This window comes from Heterodontus francisci, chromosome 7 (assembly GCF_036365525.1).
Source record: "Heterodontus francisci isolate sHetFra1 chromosome 7, sHetFra1.hap1, whole genome shotgun sequence".
Taxonomy (NCBI): domain Eukaryota; kingdom Metazoa; phylum Chordata; class Chondrichthyes; order Heterodontiformes; family Heterodontidae; genus Heterodontus; species Heterodontus francisci.
In genome coordinates this window covers 41,432,644-41,454,386 of record NC_090377.1, presented here as the reverse complement: position 1 = coordinate 41,454,386, position 21,743 = coordinate 41,432,644, and the positions used below count along the sequence as shown (strand labels likewise).

Here is a 21,743-nt window from a genome sequence, read left to right as displayed (position 1 = left end):
CCTGTGTGGAGTTTGCAAGTTCTCCCTGTGTCTGCGTGGGTTTCCTCCGGGTGCTCCGGTTTCCTCCCACAGCCAAAAGACTTGCAGGTGTGGAACCTGAGGTGAGCCACCCTCGGACAAGGGGTGTGAGTTTGCCTGGTCAGTATATTTCTCACACTAACTGTTCCTTAGGAATGTGTCATGTCTGGGTGATGAGATAAGAAGAGTGTTGTTGAAGCATAATGTCTCTTTCTGTTATTGCGCTGTACCAGCTGCAAGGCCAATGGTGAGATAGATATGTAAACGAAGGTTTGAAAATTACTGTATCTTACTCGTTTAGAGCAAAAACTGAATTGTAATATTAGTGGTGCTTTCGAATGCAAATTAAGGATTGAACTATTGTTGTAAGATTATTGGTTGCAGAATAGTATAATTGCCATTGTTTTACTGAAATTCTTCAGAACATCGCACTGAGTCTCAATGTGAGCTCTACTGTGTTTGTTCTCCTTGTGCACAAGTTAATAAAAGTCGGTTGCGAGTACTCCCCGTGCCAAGTCTGATTATTTTACTACAGTTTCTTCGACACAGGTTGATAGGTAAATTGGCCATTATAAATTGCCCCTAGTATAGGTAGGTGGTAGGGGAATATAGGGACAGGTGAGGATGTGGTAGGAATATGGGATTAGTGTAGGATTAGTATAAATGGGTGGTTAATGGTTGGCACAGACTCGGTGGGCCAAAGGGCCTGTTTCAGTGCTGTATCTCTAAATCAAATCAAAAAAATCAAATCAAATTCTGGTCGCCACATTATAGGAAGGATGTGATTCACCAGGATGTTGCCTGGGATGGAACGTTTAAGCTATGAAGAGAGGTTGGATAGGCTTGGGTTGTTTTCACTGGTGCAGAGAAGACTGAGGGGTGACCTGATTGAGGTGTACAAGATTATGAGGGGCATGGACAGGGTGGACAGGGAGCAGCTGTTCCCCTTAGTTGAAGGGTCAGTTACGAAGGGTCACAAGTTTAAGGTGAGGGGCGGGAGGTTTAAGGGGGATTTGAGGAAGAACTTTTTTACCCAGTCTGTGATGGAATATCCTTCGCTGTCATTGGGTCAACATCCTGGAACTTTCTCCCTCACAACACTGTGGGCGTACCTACACCACATGGACTGCAGTGGTTCAAGAAGGTGGCTCATAATTGTAGTAAACGATAAGGAGGATAGTAACAGATTTCAGGAGGACATAAATTGGTGAAAAGGTGACACATTTTATAGGAAGAATGAGGAGCGGCAATATAAAATAAATTGTGCAATTTTAAAGGGGGTGCAGGAACAGAGACACTTGGGGTGAATGTACACACATGTAGCTGCAGGACAAGTTGAGAAGGCCATTGGAAAAGCATACAGGAACCTTGGCTTTATTAATAGCGCTACCGAGCCACTCTTGGTGATGGATATTGAGTACATTCTGAGCCCTTTCCACCCTCAGTGCTTCCTCCAAGTGATGTTCAACATGGAGGAGTACTGATTCATCAGCTGAGGGACGGCAGTAGGTGGTAATCAGCAGGAGGTTTGACCTGATGCCATGAGACTTTATGAGGTCCGGAGTCGATGTTGAGGACTCTCAGGGCGACTCCCTCCCGACTGTATACCACTATGCCACCACCTCTGCTGGGTCTGTCCTGCCGGTGGGACAGGTCATACCCGGGAATTGTGATGGCGGTGTCTGGGACAGGCGGTGAGTTACTCGCTGTAGACTTCTGAGCCTCTGGCCTGCTCTTGTAGCCACAGTATTTATATGGCTGGTCTAGTTACGTTTTCATGATTCCATGAGTATGACCATGTCAGGCTGTTGCTCTCCCAACTTTGGCACAAGCCCCCAGATGTTAGTAAGGAGGACTTTGCAGGGTCAACAGGGCTGGGTTTGCCATTGTCGTTTTCGGTGCCTAGGTTCATGCCGGGTGCTCCGTCCGGTTTCATTCTTTATTGACTTCGCAGTGGTTAGATACAACTGAGTGGCTTGCTAGGCCATTTCAAAGTCAACCACATTGCTGTGGGTCTGGAATCACAGGTAGGCCAGACCAGGTAATGACAGCAGATTTCCTTCCCTAAAGGGCATTAGTGAACCAGATGGGTTTTTACAACAATCAACAATGGTTTCATGGCCATCATTAGACCAGGTTTTAATTCCAGATTTATTAATTGAATTCAGATTGCACCTTCTGCTGTGGTGGGATTTGAACCCATGTCCCCAGCCCAATACCCTGGGTCTCTGGGTTACTAGTCCATGCCAATACCAGTACACCACTGCCATTAAGGCTCCAAATCTTGTGTGTAGCCAGAGCTATTGGGTAGAAGCTCACTGAAGAGTGCTTCAGCTGAACAATCCCGGCTCCCCTACAATCATGTCAGACATAAGTGTTGGTCCGTCCACCCTCCAATGAACTGCATCTATCCAAAGACCAACTTTGGTATTAATGTCAATCAACAGTTCAGGGTTACCAGATACTCAAGGAACACACATTGGCACAGATTTCAGAAAGCATTATAATTTTCTAATGCTTCTAACAACATACAAACTTGATAGACAGGAAAAGACTAGCTGGCCCATTGAGCTTGTCCCACACAGCTGCAATTAAGCATCATGACTCGCAGTACTCTCACCCACCAAAAGCCATGTTAACCCCCTGGCAAGATTAAAATAAAATCAACCAGGAAACAACCTGCAACCAATTCAGGGAGAAAAGACTTCTACAAAGCTCTTTTCTGACCACTGAAGGCAATCAAAATGATTTCAGGAGCCCTTAGTGACCATCTAGCAACTCACCTACCTTTTGTATGCATTGATATCAGGTTCAGCCAGGAACTAATTCTGCTCACTTTTGAACTTTTACAATAAATCAGCACTCACTGCACAAGCCAGCAACTTGTGCCAGAAGTCAATGACCTGTTGCAAACAGAAAACCTCCCTGACATCTAACCTGGTTCTGTGCTTAAATATCTTGTACTCATGTTTCTTGATTCTCCCTGACCTATCTCATTCAAATAGTCTTTCCATTTGGACACAACCTAATCCTGTCATTATTTTTAATACCTCAATCAAATCACCCCAAAGACAACATTTTTGGTCAAAGGATCCAGCTCTCTAAGCTTATTGTGATAACTAAGGACTTTTAAAATAAGTATCATTCTAGCAGACCTCCTCTGAACCTTTTCCAGGGCTTCGATATCTCTCTCCATAGGCATTACACTACATTTATCAACATCAATTTTCCTGATGGGGCCCATTCCCCATTACATTGAGCTGTGATTGTCGTCTTACTTTTCTCATCCATGGTTTTAACGCCAGCACAAATCATTGTGTCACCTGTGAAATTGCCCACAATTTCCCCAGCACCTTCATCTAAACTATTAACACAGATAGTGTAGATTAATAGTCCTAATTACAAGTCCCTAGTAACCAGCCTCCACACAGAACCATGACCATTAATTACAATCCTCTCCTTACAGGAATGCAACAAATTCTTTATCCATCCCAGGATCTGTCCTCCATCCCAGAGGTCTCTGTGCAAATTAGCCTACTGCTAATATTGTCAAAAGCTATTTGAAAATCTGAATACTCTGCATTGCCCGGGCAACCGTTATCTGCCAATCCAATAACCTCCTCAAAAAATTCAATTGAGATCCCACCTGATCCATTGGCCACAGCAATTGTTGAAGAGGTAATTGAGAGCTCGATAAGGGACATCTTCTAATTTTGACAGAGTTGGATGGGCTGCACATGCTGGGCTGGATTTTGTGCTGGAGATGGGACTCCCAGCGACATGCTGTAAAGGCAGGAGGAACCCCGCCTATGGTATCCCCACCCAGCATCCCCCCGCCCCCCCCCCCCCCACCCCATCTAGAGCGATCCTCCGGTCTTTATGTGTCAGTGTTTTCGGAGGCTCTTCATTTCACCCCACAAACTCGCTGGATGGATTCTATGGGCCAAGGGATATTCCTTGAAGAGATGGCCACTCACCTGGCTACGACAGCGTGAGACAGAGGCACAAAGCCCAAACAACTGAAGCTATCTGCTTTTTAGGACAACCACTGAGCAGGCCTTTGGACTTCTGAAGATGTGTGGTTCTGGTGCCTAGATCAAACTGCAATACACTCCTGAAAGGGTCTTACTTATTGTAGTGGTCTGCTGCGCTCTCCATAACATGGCCCTCCAGAGAGATGCGGACCTTGAAGAGGGTGAGGCCCTCAAAGGGCGCAACTCATTGGAGAAACAGGAAGAACAGGATGAGGAAGAGGAGGCAAGGAGGAAGATGCAGAATACCCAGGTGCCCCGGTTGCAGAGAGAGGTGGTTGGGTGATGCGCAGGGCTCGAACGTCTTGTCAGGATGCCATTAACATTAGGGATCACCTGATGCAGGCTTGTTTCAACTGATCCCCTTTGACCCAGGAGGAACGGCATGGTCTGGAACTCACTTGGAGCTCCCTGTGCTAACACTTTCATTGAAGACACAGCCTGGAACATGTAAACTCTTAACTTCCAATGAAGAATGCACATCTGCCCAGAAGTTTCACTGCCACCCCAGATGGACCTTTGCTCGCCTTCACCACTTCATACCACTTTTCTTGTCCTGCTATTAATGAAAGGAGTCTCACATGTCTGGCTTCATGTGCCAATATTTAGATGGTGCTCATAAAGGCAAACAGTGCACAGTTACAGGTAGAAGATACACCAGTGACCCACTCAGTGCTCTGCCTGACGTGTTGGCCATCACTATGGGCTACTCCTGCTTCTGCTTTCATTTCTTCGACATCACAAACTAACATCCATATTCTGCCAACAGGGGCAGGGCGAAGATGCAGGTCCCAAGTCTACCTCAGCCGGAATGGGAATTGAACTCGCGCTGTTGGCATTATTCTAAACCACACGGAGCTCCCCTTGCAGCCTCAGAGGAGGTGGAGGCAGCCTGCTCACTTGTCTCAGCTTGTGGCTGAGATGCATATGGTGGTTGTCCTCATTGTGGAAGTGCTGATGGGGACAACACCAGAAGCTGCTGCACCTGCATCATTGCAGGGGCAGCCTCCATCACAGGGCCCTGCTGCACAGATGCTCCCTTCATCAGAGGGGCCAAGTAGGCTGATGATGATGATGGCGTCCCGTGAGGCATGGCACCCTTATCTTCTCCGTGACAGTCTCGGCCCTTGGCGGGTCCTCTGGACGCTGGAGGGAGCCACTAGTTGGGGCACAACTGGCATCCTCTCCAGACATCCCTGTGTCATCAGTGCCATTGACTACATACTAAGGAATGCATCCTGTGAACATCAGTGCACAGTTCCTGGATGCACTCCAAGTGCTGCCACATATGGCTCTGCATGAGGTTGGCCACTCTTTCAATGGAGGAGCTCTTGCACTCAAAGCCCTGAGCCATGGTGGCACACATAAGCTCAATGGACTCCTCCATTCTCAGCCCATGACCCCGCACTGCCTCAGGGACTCTGATATGTGGGAGCACATTTGCTACTGCTGGGCGAGGTAGAGCCTCCTTTCATGTGACTCCTGAGGCCCTGCATTTGTGCCCAGCTGAGCAGGGCTCTGTCTGTCCTCTTTCTTCTGAGGGAGATGGTCCACAGCTGCCTTTGCCTCTGCCACTTCCTCCTGCGCACTTATGCCATGTTCCTCACTCAGTGTTACCGTATCAAAACGCATGCCAGGACCCACCGAGGTAAGAGTATCTGCACTGGTGGACGGTGTACTTGTCAGGTGTGATGGTGCTGCCTCTCTTTTGTGAGGTTCCTTTGAGCCGCAGAGCAAGAGGGTGTCTTTGGGTCGATGCCTGCACCTGTGGGAGACATAGGAAGAGATCATGAGAAGCACAGGCCTCTGCCTTTGGCCCTCCTCCTGCACACTAGTGCCGCGCTCATTACCCAGTCCCACCCTAATCTAATAGTCATCGAGGTGACTGTATCTGCACTGGTGGAGGGTGCACTTGTAAGTTATGATGGTGCTTCTTCTGAGCTCTGATGTGGCTGTGTCTGGCCCAGTGATGGTGAGGAAGCTAATCTAATTGCCTCGACGTCTGCACCTGTGGGTGGCACAAGATGAGATCTCGAGCGCCTTGGAGAGCAGAAGCCTTTGCATGTGCTGAGGCTTCCCAACGCAACTTAGTGTTCGGTATGCTGCCATTCAGGATAGAATGCAATGCACCCCCTTAATGAACGCAGAGCACTCTCTAATCACCATCTCCACCACAGATGCCCATTTTGCCTTGTCTCACTTCCTTGCGGTCTGCACCCCTGGCGATGTCCATGGCTCCCTCCTCCATGGTGGTAATAACGTGTTAGGTAGGGAACCCCTCCTCTATCTGGGCCTTCATGGGCATAATGAGCCCATTTCTCCTGAAAGGACAAAAGAGAGCAAGATAAGGCATGGCTGACCACTATAGAAGCTGCATATTTCAGTGCAGGCAGATCCTCAGCAACAATATGGCCATTCTGAGCCATTCTGAGGGGTCAGCAAGTGCCTTGGGCACACACTGCTCCCATGTTCAGCAGCAGCATGTGCCCTCAAGCTTCTCAGCTAGTGTGTCTGTTTAAGAGTGAATACCCAGAGGCCTGTCCTGAGGGCTCAGCTTTGCACTGAGCTTGCCAGAGTGAATCAGGTCATTGAACCTCTTCCTACACTGAACCCAGTTTCTGCACATCACACTCCGCCTGCTAACTGTGTCAGCTATCTCATCCAGGTCTGCCTGGTCTGGGAGGGTGGACCAAGGGGACCTCCCTCCTCTTGCTCACGGCCTCCAGGAGGACCTCCAAATCTGCATCCGCGAATCAAAAGGCTGCCCTGCCCCAGTTTCCAGGCCAGTGCCTCTCCTGAGATATTTTTCAATTGGAAGGTAAAGCAATGAAACAGAAGTCACAGTAATGGCTGCCGTGTACTGCTTAAATCAGGCCCACACTTGTACAGTCCCACCTCCATTCTTGCCCCTATGGCCACTAATTAGCCATCAAACCCAGGCCAATTAAGGGGGCACCCCCCCCCCCCCCGACCCCCTTAAAAATCATGACTGGTGACTGTTTCCTCCAGGGTGTGGGTTCAGGACCCGGAAAGTCCCAACTTCCATTTCCTGCCCCGGAAGGAAAATCCTGTCCCGACCTTTATACTTCACCCCCCCTCCCCCTTGCAATAAAGGCTAACATTCCATTTGCCTTCCTAATTACTTGCTGTACCTGCATGCTAACTTTTTGTGATTCATGAATGAGAACAGCCAGACCCCATTCTGCAGTCTCTCCATTTAAATAATATTCTGCTTTTCTATTCTTCCTACCAAAGTGGGCAACCTCACATTTCCCCACATTATACCCCATCTGCCAAATTTTTGCCCACGCACTTAACCTATCTATATCCCTTTGTAGACTCTCCGTGCTCTCACAACTTGCTTTCCTACCTATCTTTGTATCGTCAGCAAATTTGGTGACAATACAGTCGGTCCCTTCATCCAATTCATTAATATAGATCATAAATAGTTGAAGTCCCAGCACCGATCCCTATGTCACTCCACTAGTTACAGTTTGCTATCCTGAAATGATCCTCTGATGGACAGAATTGAGAGAGAAGTGAAACCCCAGTTCCCTTCCCTTTACTGTTCATAATCAGTGTGTTTTTGACAAGGAAAACCTGTGTGTTTCTCAACCCCTGAGTGTGGAAAATTTGAATAACCAGTAGGATGCTTTTCGTGAGTTTAAATAAAGAAGATTATTTTTATTTACACATTCATCCCTAAAATCTAACGTTATGTCACTCACTGACCATGCAAACATGAGCAAGAAAGAAAGCCGTTAAAGATGATAGTGCACTTTTACCAATTGCAAACAAAGGACTAGTTCGTAAGTCACATGATTCTGGCTTGTCCTACGTAAAAGTAATGCGTTGCAGGCTCGGTGAAGAAGGTATTTTCACTCTTGAAGTGTAGTCAGGTGGATTCGATAGCCAGAGTTGTATATCGATCATGAAGTTAGTTTCTTGTAGCCTTATTACTAGGAGGTCAGTTTTCTGTACTGGTGGACATGAAAGGAATAGGCTTGGAGACCTTAGGATTGTTGTAGTCTCTAGTTTTAAGGCATAAATGTTCTGCCCTTGTTGCTGTCTATCCAGCTGTTGTTTGCAGACAGACTCATTTCTCCCTGGTGCTTGGAGTAATAAGATTTGTTATTTGTGATTAGTTTCGGTCAGCCGGCCACCTGATCAATACATCTATTGTCCACCCATAATGATTTGGAGGTTGAAGCCATTGCGACACGGTGGAGATGGATGGTGGCCATTCGCACCTACTTATGATTTAACTGTTTTCTTAAAGCTCTGTTTATTAAGTTTTGAGCTGGGTGACAGTGACTCTAGGAGTCCATAGATAACAGGTTTTGGATCAGACCACAAACAATAGGAGGTGTGAATTCCACAAACGGTTTCATCTTGAAATGTCCGTTCAAGGGAGGTCATTCAATTAGAAGCTTTTCAGAGGCTTGAGATACTTCTGAGTCTGGGCTGAAATTGCAGAAGTCACCTGAACCTCAGTAGCCATCTTATTGCAGCATTTCAATGTCCATTGTGGTTCATTTAAAAAGAAAATTCAGCTCCAGAAAATTCTATGCTGAATACAGTCCATGTTTAAAGTTATGAATAGGCCATGCCTTTACTGGGCATGACAGACCCATTCATCCTGACTCTCTGTATCCTGTTAGTTAGCCATTCCTCTATCCATGCTAAAATATTACCCCCAACACCATGAGCTCTTCTCTTGCGCAGTAACCTTTTATATGGCACCTCATCAAATGCCTTTTGGAAATCCAAATATGCTACATCTATTGGTTCCCCTTTATCCATCCTGCTCACTACATCCTCAAAGAAATGTAATAAACTTGTCAAACATGATTCCCCTTGCATAAAACGACGTTGTCTCTGCTTGATTGTATTATGATTTTCTAAATGTCCTGCTACTACTTCCTTAATGATGGATTCCAGCTTTTTTCCAATAACAGATGTTAGGCTAACTGGCCTATAAGTTCCTCCTTTTGTGACTCCCTTCTTTCTTGAATGGGGTGTTCCATTTGAGATTTTCCAATCATAAGAACAGAAGAACTAGGAGCAGGAGTAGGCAATTCAGCCCCTCGAGCCTGCTCCGCCATTCAATACGATCATGGCTGATCTCATCTTGGCCTCGACTCCACTTTCCTGCCCATTCTCCATAACCCTTCAACCCTTTACTAATTAAAAATCTATCTCCTCCTTAAATTTACTCAATGTCCCGGCATCCACCGCACTCTGGGGTAGTGAATTCCACAGACTCACAACCCTTTGAGAGAAGTAATAACTCCTCATCTCTGTTTTAAATCTGCTACCCCTTATCCTAAAACTATGACCTCCTGTTCTAGATGGCCCCACCAGAGGAAACATCCTCGTGACGTCTACTTTGTCAATCCACTTAATCATCTTATATACCTCAACTAGATCTCCTCTCATTCTTCTAAACTCTAGAGAGTAAAGGCCTAAATTGCTCAATCTCTCTTCAAAAGACAAACTCCTCATCTCTGGAATCAATTTAGTGAACCTCCTCTGAACTGCCTCCAATGCAACTACATCCCTCCTCAATCCGCTATGATCTATCCAGAATGTAGGGAATTTTGGAAATTTATAATCAATGCATCCACTTCTATTAAGACCCTAGGATGCAGGCCATCAGGTCCAGGGAACTTGTCAGCCTTTCGTCCCATTAGTTTTCCTGTTACTTTTTCTCTAATGATAATGATTGTTTTAAGTACCTCCCTCATTTTTACCCCTGATTTTCTACCATAATTGAGATGCTTTTACTGTCTTCTACCATGAAGACAGATAGAAAATATTTATTCAAAGTCTCTGCCATTTCCTTTTTTTTCCATTATAGGCCGTACATCCCAAAGACTGGCAGATTGTATCAAACAACATGTCCCTTCTGCTGTTTGCAATGGGCAAGGTACAGGCTGTACCCAACCAGCCCATGCTTGCAAAACTCCAAACACAGCGTCCAACATTAGATATGTTTCCGCGATTGGACAACATTTGCTAAATAATCCACAGTGTGCTAAGAATTACGCTGACAACCAATTCAAGATTGTCAGTGGGGCTTGCAGTGTGGCACATTTGCGCGTACTGGAAGCTACATATATTAATACAAAGGGCCCTGTTCTTTGCAGACAGAAAGAATATGCACAAACATTGTGCCTGTTTCAGCTGAACAAAATAAGTGACAGCCATTCGCTGGTTCATTCCTCAGGGCAATGCCTTGACCAATCAGAGTCAAGCTGCCTGGTTTAAATTTCAAACAAAGCTTGGCAGTTAACTGTCAGTCACCATAAACTGGTGCATTCTCCAAGGCAATGCCTCTGCCAATCAGAGTTCACTTACCAACCAATCAGCACTCTCCTATCATGCAGTCTTAGTTGCTGTTTTCCCTTACATTGGTTATTCTTGTGGATTGTCCTGATCAGTGCAAGATGAAAAGCTTTGACAACTTTTCTCTATTTTCAGCAGTACTTTTTTCCCATTATTAATTCCCCAGTCTGATCCTTTAGGGGACCAATGTTCAGCTATGCGCTTCCTTTTTATATACTTGCAGCAGCTCTTATTGTCTGTTTTTATATTTCTTGCTGGCTTACTCTCCAAATCTAATTTCTCCATCTTTATTTTATATTTAGCCTTCCTTTCCTGGTTTCTGAAATTTGTCCAATCTTCTGGCCTATCACTAATCTTTGTAGAATTGTAAACCTCTTTCAATTTGATACCATCCTTAACTCTCTGAGTTAGCCATGGATGGTTCATCCTCCTCGTAGAGTCTTTCTCAATGGAATATATCTTTGTTGAGTGTTATGAAATATCTCCTTAAATGTCTGCCACTGCTTATCTACTGTCTTACCTTTTAACCTATTTTCTCAGTCCACTTCAGCCAACTCTGTCTTCATATCCTTGTAATTGTCCTTATTTACATTTAATGTTTCAGATTCAAGTTTCACACCTTCAAATTGAATGTGAAATTATATCATGTTAAGATCACTCTCCCGGAGAGGGTCTGTTAGTATGAGCTCATTAGTTAATCCTGTCTGATGACACATTACAAAGTCTAAAATGGCCTGTTCCTTGGTTGGTTCCACAGCATATTCTAAGAACCTGTCCTGAATACACTCTATGAACTCGTCCTCAAGGCTACCTTTGAACCACAAAACCATAGAACCATAGAAAAATTAAAGTACAGAAGGAGGCCATTCAGCCCGTCGTGTCTGTGTTGTCTGAAAAAAACTACCTACCTTCCAGCACCTGGTCCGTAACCTTGCTGGTTACAGCACTTCAAGTGCATGTTCAGGTACCTTTTAAAAGAATTGCGGGTTTCTGCCTCCACTACCATTCCTGGCAGTGAATTTCAGACACCCACCACTCACTGTGTGAAAAGTTTTTCCTTATGTCCCCTCTAATCCTTCGACCAATCACCTTAAATCTGTGCCCCTTGGTAATTGACCTCTCTGTTAGGGGAAACAGGTCCTTCCTGTCTACTCTATCTAGGCCCGTCATAATCTTGTACACCTCAATTAAGTCACCCCTCAGCCTCCTCTGTCCTAAGGAAAACAACCCTAGCCTATCCACACTTTCCTCATAGCTGCAACTTTCAAGCCCTGGCAACATTCTTGTAAATCTCCTCTGCACTCTCTCCAGAGCAACTATGTCCTTCCTGTAATGTGGCGACCAGAACTGTACACAATACTCCAACTGTGGTCGAACCAGAGTTTTATACAGTTCCAGCTTTACATCCCTGCTTTTGTATTCTATACCTCGGCCAATAAAGGAAAGCATTCCATATGCTGCCTTCACCGCTTTATCTACCTGTCCTGCCACCTTGAGGGACCTGTGGACTATCCATGCTGACTATCCCTGATTAATCCATGCCTTTCCAAGTGGCAGTTTATCCTATCCCTCAGAATAGATTCTAACAATTTACCCAACACCGAGGTCAGACTGACTGGCCTGTAATTATTTGGCCTATCCCTCGCACCCTTTTTAAACAGTGGTACAATGTTCGCAGACCTCCAATCGTCTAGTACCTCGCCTGTATTTAGTGAGGATTTGGAGATGATCCTCAGCGCATCCGCTATTTCCTCCCTGGCTTCCTTTAACAACCTGGGATGCAATCCATCCGTCCCTGGTGACTTATCCACTTCCAAGGATGTCAGACTCTCTGGTACTTCCTCTCTCATTTTGCTTATCGTATCTAATATTTCACATTCCTCCTTTTTAACTACAATGTCTACATCCTTTGTGAAGACAGAGACAAAAAACTCATTAAGAACCCTTCCCACATCTTCTGCATCCATGCATAAGTTCCCTTGTACATCTCTGATTGGCCCTACCCTTTCCTTAGTTATTCTCTTGCTCTTAATAAACTGATAAAACATCTTTGGGTTTTACTTGATTTTACCTGCCAATAATTTTTCATGTCCTCTCTTTGCTTTTCTAATTTCCTTTTTTATTTCACCCATGCTCTTTCTATACTCCTCTTGGCTTTCTAAAGTATTAAGATTTTTGTGATCGCCATAAGCTTTCTTTTTCTGCTTTAACTTACCCTGTAAGCTTCTAGATAACCGGGGGCTCTAGATTTGGCCATACCTTTCTTCTTTTTCTCTTTAGCCTCCTTGTCTCGAGAGACAATGGGTAAGCGCCTGGAGGTGGTCAGTGGTTTGTGGAACAGCGCCAGGAGTGGCTATAAAGGCCAATTCTAGAGTGACAGACTCTTCCACAAGTGCTGCTGCAGATAAAATCGGTTGTCGGGGCTGTTACACAGTTGGCTCTTTCCTTGCACTTCTGTCTTTTTTCCTGCCAACTGCTAAGTCTCTTTGACTTGTCACTCTTTAGCCCCGCCTTTATGGCTGTCTGTCAGCTCTGGCAATCACTGGCAACTGACTCCCACGACTTGTGGTCAATGTCACAGGACTCCATGTCGCATTTGCAGACATCTTTAAAGCGGAGACATAGACGGCCGGTGGGTCTGATACCAGTAACGAGCTCGCTGTACAATGCATCCTTGGGGATCCTGCCACCTTCCATGAGGCTCACATGGCCAAGCCATCTCAAGCGCCGCTGGCTCAGTAGGGTGTATAGGCTGGGGATGTTGGCCGCCTCGAGGACTTCTGCGTTGGAGATATGGTCCTGCCACCTGATGCCAAGTATTCTCCAGAGGCAGTGAAGATGGAATGAGTTGAGACGTTGCTCTTGGCTGACATACATTGTCCAGGCCTCGCTGACGTAGAGCAAGGTACTGAGGACACAGGCTTGATACACTCGGACTTTTGTGTTCCGTGTCAGTGCGCCATTTTCCCACACCCTCTTAGCCAGTCTGGCCATAGCAGTGGACGCCTTACCCATGCGCTTGTTGATTTCTGCATCGAGAGACAGGTTACTGGTGATAGTTGAGCCTAGGTAGGTGAACTCTTGAACCACTTCCAGAGTGTGGTCGTCGATATTGATGGTTGGAGCATTTCTGACGTCCTGTCCCATGACGTTCGTTTTCTTGAGGCTGATGGTTAGGCCAAATTCGTTGCAGGCAACCGCAATCCTGTCGATGAGTCTCTGTAGACACTCTTCTGTGTGGGATGTTAATGCAGCATCTCAGCAAAGAGGAGTTCCCTGATGAGGACCTTCCATACTTTGGTCTTCGCTCTAAGACGGGCAAGGTTGAACAACCTGCCATCTGATCTTGTGTGGAGGAAAATTGCTTCTTCTGAAGACTTGAACACATGTGAGAGCAGCAGTGAGAAGATCCCAAACAGTGTGGGTGCGAGAACACAGCCCTGTTTCACGCCACTCAGGATAGGAAAGGGGTCTGATGAGGCACCGCTGTGCTGAATTGTGTCTTTCATATTGTCATGGAATGAGGTGATGATACTTAGTAGCTTTGGTGGACATCCGATCTTTGCTAGTAGTCTGAAGATACCACATCTGCTGATGAGGTCAAAGGCTTTGGTGAGATCTATGAAAGCAACGTAGAGGGGCATCTGTTGTTCGCGGCATTTCTCCTGTAGCTGGTGAAGGGAGAACAGCATGTCAATGGTGGATTTCTGCTCGAAAGCCGCACCGTGCCTCAGGGTAGACACGCTCAGCCAGCTTCTGGTGTCTGTTTAAAATGACTTGAGCGAAGACTTTCCCCACTATGCAGAGCAGGGAGATTCCATGTTAGTTGTTGCAGTCACCGCGGTCACCCTTGTTCTTATAGAGGGTGTACCCTTTATCTTTATGGGGACATGCCTACACTGTGCCTGTTGTATCTCGCTTTTGAATGCCTCTCATTGGTTTGCTGATGATTTTCCTTCAAGTAACTGTATCCAGTCCACTTTCGCCAGGTCACCTCTCAGTTTTGTAAAATTTGCCTTCCCTCAATTTAGAACTTTTACTCCTGTTTTATCTTTGTCCTTTACCATGATTATGCTAAAACTAACTATATTATGGTCACTATCTCCAAAATGGTCACCCACTGTTACTTCATCCACTAGCCCAGCTTCATTACCGAAGACTAAATCTAGAATTGCGCCTCCTCTCGTTGGGCTCGTTACGTGCTGGCTAAAAAAGTTCTCTTGAATGCAGTTCAAGAATTTTGTCTCCTCTGTGCCCTTCATGCTGTTTGTATCCCAGTTGATCTTGGGGTAGTTGAAATCCCTAATTCTTATTGCCCTATTTTTTTTGCACTCAGAAATTTGCCTACATATTTGTTTTTCTACCCCCCTCTCACTATTTGGGGGTTTATAGTAGTGTGGCTGCCCCTTTTTTATTTCTGTACTCCACCCATATGGCCTCATTTGATGATTCATTTTGCATATCATCCCTCCTCAATGCTATTATTGATTCCTTAACTAATAATGCTACACCCCCTCCTTTTTTATCTCCCTCTCTATCCCGCCTGAAAACTCTATATCCAGGGATGTTGAGTTGCCATTCTTGCCCCTTTGCCAATTTGATATGTCCAATCTATATGAAGATTAAAATCACCCACAATTATTGCAGTACCTTTCTTATACTATTCCGCCCCCCATTGTTGCTTGATTTATACTCTATCCTACAATGTAGTTACTAATAGGGGGGCCTATAAACTACTCCCACCTGTGACTTCTTTCCCTTGCTATTTCTTAACTCCACCCAAAGTGATTCTACATCTTGATCTTCTGAGCCAAGATTATTTCTCGCTACTGTACTGATCTCTTCCTTTATTAACAAGCTACCCCACCTCCTTTTTCCTTTCTTCCTATCCTTTTGAATTGTCAAATACCCTTGAATATTCAGTTCTCAGCCTTGGTCACCTTGCAACCAAGTCTCTGTAATGGCTATTATAGCATATTCATTTATTTCTATTTGTGCCATCAATTCACCTATCTTGTACAAATGCTGTGTGCATTCAGATAAAGAGCCTATAATTCTGTCTTTTTACCATTTTCCCTACTCTGACCCTATTTGCTGGTGCGCCCTTATGTTTGTACTCTCTGTCCCTTTCTGCCATACTTGGGTTACGATTACCCATATCGTTACCCTGCACTATTGCCTTGCTCATTTTCTTAAAACTTTCTAACTTTCCCCTCAACTCAACTGTCTCCCCCACCATTTAGCTTAACACCCTCACTACAGCTCTAGTTATACGATTCGCCAGGACATTGGTCCCAGCTCGGTTCAAGTGAAGCCCATCCCAGTGGAACAGCTCCCTGTTTCCCCAGTACTGGTATGACTGTATGGAAATCCACTTCTCCCATACCAATCTTTGAGCCACGCTTTCAACTCTGATCTTATTTACCCTATGCCAATTGCTCGTCGCTCAGGTAGTCATAGAAAGATTATTACCATTGCGGTTCTGCTTTTTAATTTAGCCCCTAGCCACTCATACTCCCTTAGCAGAACCTCCCTCTTAGTCCTAGCTATGTCGTTGATACCCACATGGACCAAGACAACTGGGTCCTTCCCTTCCCACTCCAAGTTCCTCTCCAGAGCCGAGGAGATGTCCTTAACCCTGGCACTGGGCTGGCTACACAGCCTTCAAGACTCATGCTCTTGGCTGCAGTGCATAGTATCTATCCTCCTAACTATACTGTCCCCTCCTACTATTACATTCCTTTTTACTCCCCCAACTTGAATGGCCCCCTGCACCACGGTGCTGTGGTCAGTATACTCATCGTCCCAGCAGTCCCTGCTCTCATTCCCACAGACTGCACGAACCTCAAACCTGTTGGACAAGTCCAAGGGCTGAGACTCGTCCAGTGCTACCTTCTGGATCCCCATAACTGCCTCACTCGTAGTCACACCCTCCTGTCCTTGACCACCATCCAAATCCGAAGTACTTAACTGAAGGGGTGTGACTGCCTCCTGGAGCAAAGTGTCCAGGTAACTTTCTCCCTCCCTGATGCATTGCAGTGTCCGAAGCTAGGACTCCAACTCATCAACTCTGAGCTGAGGTTTCTCAAGCTGCAGACACTCACTGCAGTTGTGGTTGCTGTGGATCACACCAGTTCCCACATGCAACAGCTGCAACACATCACCTGTCCTGCCATCTCTACTGTATTTTATTTAACTAATTTTTTTTATTCGATCATGGGATGTGGGTATTGTGGGCTAGGCCAGCATTTATTGCCCATCCCTAATTGCCCTTGAGAAGGTGGGGCTGAGCTGCCTTCTTGTGTTGCTGCAGTCCATGTGGGTTGGTACACCCACAATGCTGTTAGGAAGGGAGTTCCAGGATTTTGACAGTGAAAGAATGGCAATATAGTTTCAAGTTAGGATTGTGTGTGGCTTGGAGGGGAACTTTCAGGTGGTGGTGCTCCCATGCATCTGCTGCCTTTATCATCCTAGGTGGTAGAGGTCGTGGGTTTAGAAGGTGCTGTCTACGGAGCCTTGGTGCGTTGCTGCAGTGCATCTTGTAGATGGTACAGACTGATGCCAATGTGTATCGGTGATGGAGGGAGTGAATGTTTGCGGATGGGGTGCCAATCAGGTGGGCTGCTTCTTGAGTTGATGGTGTCGAGCCTCTTGAGTGTTGTTGGAGCTGCACCCATCCAGGCAAGTGGAGAGTATTCCATCACACTCCTGACTTGTGCCTTGAAGATGGTTGATAGGTTTTGGGGAGTCAGGAGGTGAGTTACTCGCTGCAGAATTCCCAGCCTCTGACCTGCTCTTGTCGCCATGGTATTTATATGGCTGCTCCAGTTCAGTTCTGGTCAATGGTAACCCCCAGGATGTTGATAGTGGGGATTCAGTGATCGTTATGCCATTGAATGTCAAGGGGAGATGGTTAGATTCTCTCTTGTTTGAGATGGTCGTTACCTGGCACTTGTGTGTCGCACATGTTACTTGCCACGTATCAGCCGAAGCCTGGATATTGTCCAGGTCTTACTGCATTTCTGTACGGACTGCTTCAGTAATTAGGGTTTGAAGTTTAGAAAGATCACCGAATGATTATTTGTAGCTATATTAAGTACTTCAACTAGTTAAGCTATAAATTTAATAGAGTACTTATATCTCCCCAGTCCTAGTTTAAACTGCTGTTCTAGCTTCGAGAAAGAAAACCAACCACCAACCAATTACTTACCTGTTCACCTAAATAAGCCCTCTAGATCTCAGTTCTCAGGTCTTGCTCCCTCTCTTGGACTGCTCCTTGTCTTTTAAAAGACCAGAGCAGCACCTCTTCACTCCAATGTGCCGAATTCCCTCACTCATTAAATTCACGAGTTAAGTACTCTGTAGACGTGTACTCGGTTGAAGTGGACTCCGTACTACATAAGAGCTGTGTTACAGCCACGTCATGAGGGGTGTGGGTGGTTCCCACTGTTCAACACCCACCTGACTGCAGCACGTGTTTTTTGTTATTAGGGTTTAACCCCTTTGTGTTTTATTTGTCAAATAAACAGAGAGTGACAGGTTTTCTTGTATGTTTAAAACAGAAGATTAATTATTTATTGAGTAATACGCCTTATCCTGAAACTGTTGCAACCATATCCACTCATGCATTCACTTGCGCATTCGCACACACACACACATACACACATAAAGAGACAGATAGAGAGGAAAAAGGGTAAGTGGTTTTCAAGTGAGGCAGGGTTTCTGGGTTCACAGTAAACCTATTGAATTCTCTTGGAAGTCAAGTTTTCATTGGTTGCAGGCCTGGGGTGTTTATAGATTTCTCTCTTGGTTGAAAGTTCAGTTTGAAGACAGAGGATCACTTCCAATTCATTGCTGTACAAGTTGAAAAATGTAGAATTTACAGCATGGCACCTTCCCTTCTGGCTTACTGGATTTTCTCAAAACTCTTAGCTGGATAAACTTTTTGGTGATGCTTCTTTCTGGGTCTCTCTCTCTCTCTCTCCTGAGGGCTGCCTTTCTAAGGTTAAAAATTTATCACATCAGATTATGGTTGGAGATGCTTTGGTCTCTCCCCCATGGTGATAACACAATGGCCCAGGATGAGAATAACCCAGTTCTGCTGTTTCTACTTCATACCTTCTTTGTTTCAATAGAACCCATTCAATTCAGGAATGTTTCAGGATGGGTGTAATTGACACTTCTCAACCTGATTAGCCATCCTTTATTCCAAACAGATAGTGTGGCAATGTTCGAATACACATGCAGCCATCTTTTGCCGCATTGCCCATTTTTTTAAAAGGCAAAGTCAATTTGTATAATTCTTTAGTTTGAGTCTGTATTTTTTTCATCATTGCACTTCACTTAAGCATGACAGCTGCATAAGCTGCTCCCATGCCGCAGTGAAGGCTGGCAGCAGGGAAGTGCAGATTAAGGTGAGTGAAGTGCAAGACAGATGAAATGACTTCCAAGAAGTTGGCAATCACCTGTCAAGCAGTGAAAGCACACTTTGAGTAGAAGTCCTGTGAGCAGCAGCCTCTCACCTGGGCATGACCAGAGCCCTTCAGTTTTATTGAGAAGCATTCCCCGTTGTGCACTTACCCGGTTGAACCTGGCAAGTTGCTGACAGCTCAGGAAGGAGATGTTCTGGCTATTAAAGCCGGAATAGTTGGTTAAAACAGCAGTTAATAACCTATTTGCATATGACAACTACTTACCTGACAGCTCCAAGGAAGTTCACCTGCAAACCAACCCAGGTGAAACCCGGAAGAGAGCGGGATGATATCAGGATCCTGACCCAAGATCACTTTTAGTGGATTTGACTTCGCACATGCACCAAAATCCACATCCCCTTGGCATTGATATTCTGTCCTGTGTCTTTTGTACATGTGCTCATATGCACTCCTCCTATCTTTCAGAAGACAGATGGAAAAACACTTTTGTTAGATCAAGTCAGATCAGAGTTGTTAAACTGTCTTATGTTACAGACAGTTTGTGAACACACATGCTGCAACTTCTGGCTCTGTGGAGCCCGTATTTTCACTGTTACAGGTGCTGTCTTGGGTCCAAAATGGCAACCGCGCAGTGCATGCGCACTTCCGGTGTCACCTGTGCTGGATGCCATTTTGGTGAGGGTGTGAGCGTGGAGGTTCGGAGCATGCAGCGGAGGTATGGAGGGTAGGAAGATTTCGACATCAGTCAGTGTGTAACACTGATTTGACACCAGCAGTGCCATTTTTGACTTCAATGCTCAGCTAACACCCTCTCTTAAACATGTACCGTTGAACATGCATTCAACAACTGGAAGGATCCCCAACAGTGCTATTTAAAGGGATATTAATTACTTTCAGGCTAGAGCCATAGCGTCATTACAGCACAGAAGGAGGCCATTTGGCCCATCGAGTTCATGCCAGCTCCCTGTGGAGCAATCTAATCAGTCCCATTCTTTCTCTCTATCCCCACAGCCTTGAAGTTTATTTCCCTGAAGTTCCCATCCAACTTCCTTTTGAAATCATTCATTGTCGCCACTTCCACCCTCGTCAGCAATGTGTTCCAGGTCATTACCACTCGCTGCATAAAAAAAGTCTTCTTCACATTCCTCCTGCATCTGTTGCCCAAATCCTTCAATCTGTGTCCCCTAGTCTTTGGACCATCAGCTAATGGGAGCTGTTTTTCCTTGTCTACCTTATCTAAACCTGTCAGAATCCTGTACACCTCTATTAAATCTTCCCTCAATCTCCTTTGCTCCAAGGAGAACAAACCCAGCTCCTCCAATCCAATCTTGCAGCTAAAATCCTTCGTTTGTTGCTAGTTAGTTGCTGATTGATTTCTATTGTCTGCTGCTGAGTTTGTAGAAGTGCTGTGAGTTTTCTACTGCTCTTCAAAGTTGGTGATGCCTACTCAGACCACTTGCTCTCAGTCATGTAGTCACCCACTTGGCCTGCACAATGAAAGGGAGATTGAGTAGAAGCAACACAAAAGAGGAAGGGCTGGTTGAAGAGAGAGGAGGAAGAAGGGTAGAAGTCCATGTTTACCTGGGGTCTTTGGGGAGCAATTCTCTTACCGCAACCTCAGCAAGGAACCTTGTGTGTCATGTCTCTGTTTCACAAAGGAGGTGCTCACTGAAATCTGCCACCTGTTGCAGGTAGCCCTACAGCCTCAGAGCAGGGCAAGGATGGCACTGCCAGTGGCTTTGAAAGTGACTGTGTGGCCATGAACTTCTTTGCATCAGGATCCTTCCATGCTGGAGCAGATGACATGTCTAAGATCTCAGTTTGCTGTCTGCTGCTGATATTCTGTATACTAGGAGAGTGAAATACAAATCTTTCTCGCTGGCCAGAGAGAAGCAGGTGGTGTCTGCACATGCCACTGCCAGGGTAGCTGGCTTCAAATGGCGCAGGGATCATTGACTGCATACATGTTTCTTTGTTGCTTTGGTGGCACTGCACTTAACTACAGAGATGTACCTCCACTGCAAAGTGTTGCACTCCCTAAATGTGCAGTTGGTGTGTGATCATGCTCATTACAACATGCAGATGAATACCAGTATCCTGGCAGCAGTCATGATACCTTTATTCTGCGCCAGTTTGCTGTACCATCAGTATTTGAACCACCACATCAAACCAGGGGGTGGTTACTTGGAGACAAGCACTATCCACTTACCACCTGGCTCATAACTCCAGTGTGCAATCCAGGCATACGTGGGCAATTGGCATATAATGAGGCGATGCCGCCACACGAAATGTCATCAAGCAGATAATTGGAGAGCTTAAGCAATGCTTCTGCCGCTGCCTGGACCACTCTGGAGGAGCCCTGCAGTACTCGCCAGAGCATGTGCCATGATGCATCCTGCACAACCTTGCCATCATAAGGGCACAGCCCTTGCCACTGGGTATACAGCGAGCAGCTGAGGAGGAGCAGGAGGAAGGGAGGAGACAACCAACAAATCCTCTTTCTGGCCTGGCTGTCTATGGTCACTTCATCTGACTGCAGTACCAGTGAACACAGCCCCAGTTCCCCATTCACCAACAGTCCCTCATCTTATCTTATCTCCGTTCTTGACCATTAACACATTTTCTTGGCCACAATGCTGAAACAAAAGCCACTAAAAAAAAAAATTCCAAACAAACCATCCAATATTCCATGCAAAAATTAACTAAACACCCTTGTGCATTCCTTTAGTGCCTGTTTTCCACATGCCTTTGCCTGCCCTGGTGCTCCTGAACAGTGCCACCTCATTGGTTGCAGCATGACTGGTGGAAGATAGCTAGCTTTCAATGGAGGAGACTGCAGATGACCTTGCAAGATGACCACAACCAGCTTTGGTCCGAGATGGCCCTGCTTCAGACTGCACCACCTTGGCATGGG

The 21,743-nt window shown here is 45.7% G+C and overlaps 1 protein-coding gene and 1 long non-coding RNA gene across 7 annotated transcripts in view; one reads left to right on the top strand and one right to left on the bottom strand.

Moving 5' to 3' along the window:
* Window positions 1-21,743, top strand: part of thsd7ba (thrombospondin, type I, domain containing 7Ba) — a 953,049-nt gene that overhangs the window by 374,578 nt on the left and 556,728 nt on the right. The gene's annotated exons all lie outside the window — the stretch shown is intronic.
* Window positions 1-21,743, bottom strand: part of LOC137371934 (uncharacterized) — a 65,481-nt gene that overhangs the window by 1,420 nt on the left and 42,318 nt on the right. The gene's annotated exons all lie outside the window — the stretch shown is intronic.